Source organism: Sinohyriopsis cumingii, chromosome 7, assembly GCF_028554795.1.
Source record: "Sinohyriopsis cumingii isolate HCF-2022 chromosome 7, ASM2855479v2, whole genome shotgun sequence".
NCBI classification, from domain to species: Eukaryota; Metazoa; Mollusca; class Bivalvia; order Unionida; family Unionidae; genus Sinohyriopsis; species Sinohyriopsis cumingii.
In genome coordinates this window covers 133,423,433-133,432,999 of record NC_142967.1, presented here as the reverse complement: position 1 = coordinate 133,432,999, position 9,567 = coordinate 133,423,433, and positions in this window count along the sequence as shown.

Here is a 9,567-nt window from a genome sequence, read left to right as displayed (position 1 = left end):
AGGTCCCTAACTAGATACTGTCCAAGAGACGCCGAAACCAAAATCCTCTAAAGATGCTTAAAGAGGGGACGTAAGTGCCCAACTTGATACGTAAAATAAGACATTCTAACGGCATGTGCTGTACCGGCCACATTTCTTCTAGCCGTGAATTTCTTGAAAGCGGCTCGACAACTTATTTTTATGTTTTCCTACTGTTGCAACAGATCCCGAGCTAGATACTGTCCAAGAGGCGTTGAAATCAAAACCCCCTAAGTAGTCGTCCAATTACTACAAATTATTAATATATTAGATCAGGGTTCTCAAACACGCAGCCCGCAAGGCCGTATCATGTGCCCCGCAAAATGATTGGTGTCACAAGGTGTCATGAGAGATACCTGTATTAGATGTACATTGAGCGTGTTTTTTTAAAGCACGTACTCACAGGGTGCCCCTTAATTCGCTGATTCCTCTCGAAGAAATTCGTCGTGGGTTGACACTGACCCATACAGATTAAGTGTCAAAGAAGTGTCTGTGTAAAAAATCTTCTTACTGCATGCATTGTATCCAACCCCTTGATCTAGCGAACTATTTCGTGAAATCGGTTCAACAAATATTCATCAGACTTTTCCTTCAGTTAGAACACATAACTAGCTTAGCATTCCCGAAGAGACGTTGAAATAGTCTCTAAGTAGAAGTTGAGTTAGTAAACATATATTGATACAATTGATGCGTGTTTCTCATACTTGCACCCGCAAGGTGATCCTTTTTTCACCGATTCCTCGTCACGAAATTTATTAGGACTTCTTTGGTAGGTAGACTTCTTCCCTTAGAGATAAGTATCAAATAAGGATCCATATCAAATATTGTAAATAGGGGACGTAATGTCTCAACTGTATACATCGAATAAATCTTTCAACGGTATGTGTTGTATGCGACAAATTCTCTACAAACATTTCCTACTGTGGGAACTGATTCCAAACTAGATGGTTTCCAAGAGGCAATGAAATCAAAGTCCTCGAAGTCATTTTATAATTAGATCAAGTTATAGCTTAATTTGATCTACACTTTGCGTGTTTTGACAGATGGTACCTCCCAAGGCGCCCCTTCATTCGCAGTTTCATCTCCACGAAATTCGTCAGGACTTCCTTCGTAGGTGGACTCTATCTCCTAGAGATAAAATATCTATGGAGGGTTCATGTCAAGACTGTATAAAGAGTGGATGTAATGAGACCCACGTGTATATAATCTTACGGCATGTGATCTGCTTGACTTCCTTTCTTTAGTTTCTTGAAATCTGCTCGACGAATTTTCTTTACACTTTTTCTGCTGTTAGAAAGGGGTCTTATTTCGAAACAGTATAAGAGGCGTTGAAATCAAATCCTCTAAGTAAGGGTTCCATAAGTACAAACTATTGATACAGTTTATAAACATTTGCGTTTTTTCATACCCGGAACGTAATTTCCCAATTGTATACGTAATGTAAAGTCTTCTTAAAGCATAAGTTGGTATGCATGCATACATACATACATACATACATACATACATACATATATATATATATATATATATATATATATATATATATATATATATATATATATATATATATATATATATATATATATATAGACGGTACAACAAAGCGCTCTAACACTTAAAATTAAACATAAACGTTAATGAAACTAAAATTAACTTATATGAAACGAAAATTACTTCGTGGATCGCCTCTACCACCTCTATATAACATGTCAAAGCAGAGTAAAGGTCAGAATTCTTTAGGAGGGTACATAATATCCAAACTTTACATGTAAGATATGATATCCTGACGGCATGTGTGATACCGAACTTCTTTTTCTTGTCGAGAAAATCTCAAAATCTGCTGTACGAATTTTCTTTAAACTTTTCCTCATGTTGGAAACGATACCGGGTTAGATATCGCTGAAGATGCGTTGAAATCAAATTCCTTTTTGAAGGGGTTCAAATAGTACAAATATTTAACGAATCGGTCCACATTGTGCGTGAGTTTTCATACCTAATAACCATAGTAACCCGCTAATTTCGCTGATTCTTGTCGACAAAATTCGTCAGGAAGTCCTTCTTAGGTCGCCTCTATCCAACAGAGATAAAATCGTAAGGAAGGGTCCCTTTATAAACTCTTCAAAGAGTGAACGTAATGGTCCAACTGTACACGTAAAATATAATCTTCTTACGGCAGGCAGTGTACCTAAATCCGTTATACAGACAAACGTTCTCGAAATCGACTCGACTAGTTTTCTTTTACATTTTCCTACTGTTGGAGCACTGTTGTGTATATTTGATTTAATTTAAATCTTATTTAATTATTTGTCAGCTTTAAAATCTTTTTATTTTTTAATGTCATTTTATGTCAAAATAATGTAGTTTCCTTTACTAGGAAATAGTATTTTTTCCAGAAAATAGTTTGACCTTGACTCTTCATTTTTGTAAACATAAAGCTGACCTGGTTCTCGACCTTAATTCAAAATTAGTAACAGTCACGCGAACAAGTTATTTTTTTAATTTATTTTCATTGTGGGAATAATAAGGTTGAGATCGGAGCTGTTTTGGATATATGACCCTCGACTTGTACATAGCTGTTAGTGAAGTAAACAACTTTTATTCTAGGAGTAATAAGGATATACAGGGGCTACGTGATATTTTATATATAAACATGATCACTTGGTCCTCTATTTTGCAATTAGACATTTCCAAAATTGCGCATTACTTAGTTTTAATAGTGATGCTTAGTGATCGATCTCACAGTCTGGGCTTAAAAACGCTTGATGTCAAGTCGTTTCCTTCTGTTGTAGCCAGTTTTTGAATTATATGTTAATTTTTCTTCAGATTATTTGGATTCTAAAAGATTAATTCGTTTCTCTGGAAATATTTGTTGTGCTCATAAAGAATTCTTGAAATAAGACATTTCGTAAAAATATTTTTGGGATTTCAAAAACCGGAGGATTATTTCTTGTGTTTCTACAAGGAACTGTAGACAACAACATTGAACAGAATACAGCATACGTCATCGCCTTCCATCTTGGATTCTTCGTCGGGACTCGAACTTGAAATCATTAGAACATTTTATTATTAGGACTTCTAAAATTTTATTCGTGGATTATTCTTGGGATTTGTTTTTTTAGCTTTGATTCTTAAAACCGTAAGTTTTTATTCTTTTATTTTTACAGCATTTTTCCAGGGAAATAAATTATTTGTTCAATTTTTCAAAGCTCGTTTTTTCACTCTTTCTTGCGATGCTGTTTAATCGAGCCTAAACTTGTAACATAAGAACTGGGGGCTCATCCGGGATTTTGAATTTTGGCTAAGATATTTTAGAAAATTTTGTTGTATTTTTTATTTGAATTCCCTATGTTTTTGAAATCTTTGTTAAATTTGACAAACATTTTCTACAACAAAAGTGGAAATCTTTCTTTCAAATCCTACCCAGGAACAATAAGATCTTTTCACAAAAGATGAATTGATTCAACTTTCCAGAAAATACGATCTTTCTGAGGTAAAGGCTTCCTTAACGAAGCAAGAGATAAGAAATAATTGGTTCAGCTTCGGCAGAAAAGAATTTTTTGGATAAAAATGCTTTGGTTTCGAAAATAAGTCTGTATCAGACTCTGACATAAAAGTGAAGGAATTAGAATTAAAGTACAAGATGGAATTGGAGTTGAAGAAGCTGGAGCTTCAGAAAGAAGAAAGAGAAGAACAAACGCAATTACAAGCGGGAAAAAGAGAAAGAAAGACAAATGCAGTTACAAGAAAAAACAAATGCAGTTACAATATGAGAGAGAGAGAGAGAAAGAGAGAGAGAGAGACCGGAAACGTGGAAGCGTTGTGCATAGCCAACCCGATCTATGAACTTACGATTGGCAATGTACAAGGATCTAGGCTACCGACCATGTCAGACTTCCGATTCCTGATCATCCAAGCAGTGCAAACTAGGGCTCAGGTAAAGGAAGATAACAAACCTTTACGTAAATTAAAAGTACCGGAAGCCATTACAGATATCTCCCGCGAAGAATTTCAGAATGAGTAAAAACGTAACGAGTCTCTACGTGCAACCGCGAAGAAAGCATTATCTGGTACTGTGAGGAAGTGTAAGAACGGGGGTTCCTCTAAATTCCTTACTCGAAAAAGTTTAATGTATAGGGAATACTCTACACTTGATAGGAAGTTCTTGCAACTAGTGGTCCCCCAGAGATCCAGGTCGCATGTACTCGAGGTCACGCAGGAGTCGAGTATGGCGGGTCATTTAGACATGAAGAAAACAACAGAGAGGGTATTAAGAGAATTTAATTGGCCTGGTGTCAACAGCGACGTAGCGCGGTTCTGTCGCTCGTGCGATGTTTGCCAGGAAACTGTCTCTAAGGGCAGAGCAACTAGAGTACCGTTAGGTCAGATGCCCTTGATAGATACTCCGTTTAAAAGAGTGTCCGTTGATATTGTGGGACCTATATTTCCACATACAGATCGGAAAAACCGATACATCTTGACGCTGGTAGATTGCGCTACCAGATACCCCGAAGCCATAGCTTTGCGATTGATTGAAACCGAATGTGTAGCCGAAGCGCTCGTAGACAAGTTCAGCAGGGTCGGAGTGCCCGAAGAGGTTCTTACGGATTATGGAGCGCAATTCACCTCAGATCTCATGGCAGAAATCAGAAGGTTATTGTCCCTTAAACATTTGCGCACGATACCCTACCACCCTATGTGCAATAGGTTGGTCGTGAAATTCAACGGGACGTTGAAGCAAATGTTGCGACGGAACAAACTTAAAGACCTAATAATGTTTCCTACCTTAAATATTCTAAGCATGTTTTTTTTTTCTCTGTTTTCTAATTTCATGGTGTTTGTGTTTGTAATCATATCATTATATATGTTTTTTTTTTATCTTATAGGTGTTGTCTAATGTTGTAAAGCGCTTAGTAAAGATTAGGCGCTAAACAAAGTCCTCATTATTATTATTATTATTATGTGTGCGGAAAGACCTAAGGATTGGGATAGGTATCTGAACGCAATTCTGTTCGCGTATCGTGAGGTTCCTCATGAAATCTTAGGCTTCTCCGCGTTTGAATGTACGGTAGGACAGTTCGTGGTCCTATGCGCATTTTACTCGAACTGTGGTTAGACGAAGTCGCGGACGAAGCAGTTAAGACTACTTAACAAAAAGCAGTAGATTTGCGCGAACGATTAGAGAGTACATGTCGAATGACGCAAAACAAACTCGCGAAATCTAGTCGTAGGTACACGAAGTACTACAACCGAGGAACGCGGAGTAAAACGTTGATGTAGGCAATCAAGTGTGGGTGCTTCTCCCAACGAATAAAAATAAGCTGCTAGTCCAATGGAAAGGGCCATACGAAGTCAAACAGGTGAAAGGCGAAATGGACTATATCATTGACGTGGCGGGTAAGTCCAAGATATTTCACGCCAATATGCTTAAACTCTACCTAGAAAGACCTAGACAAACAATTGATAAAGGGATCTTGAACGCAGTATGCGTAGCGGTGATAAAGGATAAGTCGTCTGACGAATCGGAATCGTCTCCAGTACAGAAATGCCCCTTGGATACCCCACTGACGTAGGGAAAGAAGGTATTGACCAGATCAATGTATGCCCGGATTTATCAGTGGGTCAGCGTACACAGATATTGGAGGTTTACGGACAAACCGGGCCGTACTGGATTGATTCAACACGAAATCAAGTTGAATACCTCTGAGCCGATTAGGATTAAAGGATATCCAATACCCTTTAATGCGCGGGACACAATCAACGAAGAAGTGGGGAAAATGTTAGACCAGGAAGTGATCGAACCTTCCAGTTCCCCGTACTCATCCCCCGTTGTGTTAGTCAGAAAGAAAGACGTGAAGAGCCGTTTTTGCATTGATTTTCGGCAATAGAACAAAATCACCGTGCTCGACGCAGAACCAATGCCAGACATGGAAAGTTTATTTTCGAAGTTAGCAGGTCATAAATACATTCCCAAATTAGACCTTACCAAGGGATATTGGCAGATACCAATCGCTGTAATGCCCGCGAGTTAACGGCATTCGCGACTACGAAAGGTCTTTATCAATTTAAAGTTATGCCTTTCGGTTTAGTCAACGCCGGTGCGTCGCACGTTCGTCTCATGCGCAAACTGTTAAACGGTATGGAAAACGTCGACATTTTTGTAGATGATATCTTTGTGTATACACATACATGGGATGAACATGTTAAGGTATTACGGGATCTGTTCGATAGACTTCACACTGCAAATCTTACAGCTATGCCCACCAAATGTAGTATAGGGTATTTTAGCTTAGAGTGTTTGGGACATCTCGTGAGTGGATTAGGTCACTTGAAACGTCACCCAGATAAAATAGGAGCAATCAGAGATGCACCTAGACCAGAAACTAAAAAACAAATACGATCTTTCCTAGGTTTGATTGGGTTTTACAGGAAATTTGTCTCCAGTTTTGCGGCTATTGCCAACCCATTAAAAGACTTGACTAGGAAAGGGCAACCGAATAAAGTTCCCTGGGGTGTGTGCCAGGAAAAAGCATTTAATGCTTTAAAACAGAAACTGGTAAGTACACCAATCTTAAAGTTGCCAGAATTGAACAAAACGTTTGTGATGAGGACTGATGCGTCCGATACGGGTCTTGGGGCTGTTTTGCTACAGGGGCAAGAGGGGATGAAATTGCCCATTGCTTATGCAAGTAGGAAATTGCTCCCTAGGGAGCAAAACTACTCTGTAACTGAGAAGGAGTGCCTAGCCTTAGTATAAGGGATAGGAAAATTCCATACGTACCTTTCCGGGAGAGAGTTTACCTTACAAACGGTCCATCAGCCGCTCTTATACTTGAACAAAGCAAAGGTCGCCAATGCAAAATTGATGCTTTGGGCGTTGTCTTTGCAACCGTATAGTTTCCGGATCGAGGCAATTCGAGGATCGGAAAATGTGGGTACTGATTTTTTAAGTAGGGTGTAATTAGCAAATCATTTTCGTTCAGTATTCAAATTGGAAGTTTTAACAATTGTTTATGTTCACATTCCGTGATTTTTTCTAACAGTGTTACCACTTTTTTTAGGGGGGGAGGTATTGACACGGAATTAAATTATTTTATTTATTGAATACATGTACTCGGGTTTCGTTTTTTGTGTACAACGATGCCCGAGGATGATTTATGTATGTTGTGTCGTATTTCGAAATAGTGTGTTCGGTTCATCCCATGCCGCACGTGCGAAGTGCTCTCGATGGGACGAACCAATGCCTATAATGCACAGACTACGTTTGTGTATAAATACTTCACCGTACGTAAATTTCTTTACAATACGGAATAGTCTTGTCAGACGGCGGTCTGCTTCAAGGACTTGCTCATCTTCAGCTGTAGAGGTATGTAAGTTTATTAATTTCTAGTTTATAAGTTATAACTACTGTACTACCACGTTTATTTATTAATCTTTGCTATGTAGCTTTGGTTTACGCAGTATAATGCACATATTTCTATTCTCGTTTTCGACTTAGCAAGGGTTTATATTAGTAATGAAAAGCTTCATTTTTTCAGAAAACTGTTTAATATAGTAGGATTCTTATCGAGCAAGATTAGGTTTATTTTTAAGCCTGTCATTGTGTAATTATTGTGCTGATAATGTAATCTATATAACTTACTGTGTATAACGTCATTACGTTATTATGCCCGTGTCATGTATAGTACACGGTATTGGATATATTTTCAGCTGTCTGTGACTGGAGTGTCTGCGACCGGAGTGTCTGTGTCTGTGACCGGAGTGTCTGTGTCTGTGTCTGGAGTGACCGGAGTGTCTGTGTCTGTGTCTGGAGTGACCGGAGTGTCTGTGTCTGTGTCTGGAGTGACCGGAGTGTCTGTGTCTGTCTCTGGAGTGACCGGAGTGTCTGTGTCTGGAGTGACCGGTGTCTGTGTCTGGAGTGACCGGAGTGTCTAATGTCCGGGGTGTCCGAAGTGTCTAATGTCCGGAGGGTCGAATGTTCCGAGTGTTTCGAAGTGTTCCGAGTGTCCGGAGTCTGTAGCAGCTGTGAAGCAGAACTGTCGCAGCCGTGGAGCTGAAACAAAGTGTACTGATGACGGAGTGTATCTCTGTACATGTAATTTGTTAGCCGTGGGCTAATTCTGGGGTCGTAAAACCCAGTGTATCTTTCGGGACTGGAAAGATAAGTTGTATATCTATCCCTCTTTTTATCACCTTAATTTCGCTACCTGAGTGAATGCATTTTGCTACTTGAGTAAAATTTTACATCGTTTACTACCTGAGTAAACTATATTCATCGTTTCATTGCCAAATCGTTGTTAACCATTCACCCCTTGTCTTTGTATTTGCTAAATTAATTTATTTGTAATTTTCATCATTAAGTCTGTGCGTTCTTATGTTAGTTAAATCCAATATTTGGATTATATATACACGCACATATTCATAATTAATTGCTCATGCAAGTCATCCATTATTAAACATTGTATTTATATCATCGTCAAAAGTGTTCTCTTGTGAATCCGAAAATCCCACCCGGTTATCTTGTTACACCATGGTGCGCCCTTATTTCGCTGTTTTCTCTCGACGAAATGTCAGGATGTCCTTGGTTAGTGGACTTTATACCCTAGGGTTAAAATACCAAAGAAGGGTCCATGTAAAAACCTAAAAGAGGGGACGTAATGGCTCAAATGGAAACGTAAGATATAATCTTACAGCATCTAAAGAGTTGCTTTATCTAGCCGCGATGTTCTAGAAATAGGCTGGACATTTTTTTTCTAATTTTCCTACTGTTAGAACGGATCACTACTTTCGTACTGTTCAACAGGCGTTGAAATCAAAATCCTCTAATCAGTAGTTCAGTTAGTACAAACTCTTGATTCAGTCTATTAATCTGTGCGTATTTTTCATACCTGGTACCGGTCGGACGTACCTTATATCGCGGTTTGCTATCGACGAAATTCGTCAGGACTTCGTTCGAGAGTTGGCTCTATCCCCTAGAGATAAAATATAAAAGAAGGTTCCATGTCAAAACTGTATGAAGATATAATGTTCTCATGGCATGTGTCTTACTCGACTTTCATCTAGCAGTAGATTTCTCGAAATCGCCTCGACTAATTTTTTTTTTATAAATCTTTTAGAACGTGTACCTAGTTAGATAATATGCAGGAGACGTTGAAATCAAAATCGTCTTAGCAAGTGTTCAATTAGTACAAACTGTCGATGCAGTATATTAATATTTGCGTGTTGTTGTTTTTTGTTGGGTTTTTTCGGGGGTGGGGGTGGGGTAATGCCAGATACCCATAGGGCGTCCCTTATTATGCTGTTTCCTCTCGACGAAATTCGTCAGGACATTTTTCGTGGATGGATCTCTATCCCCTAGAGATGAAATGTCAAAGAAGGGTCTATGTTATAATCTTACGGTATGTGTCGTACGAGACCTCCGTCATCTAGCTGATTTCTCGAAATCGGCTCAACGAAATTTCTCAGGACTTCTTTCGTTACTACACTGTCTTCTAGAGATAACATCTCAAGAAGGGTCCTTGTCAACTTTCTTTAAAGATGATACTTAACGAC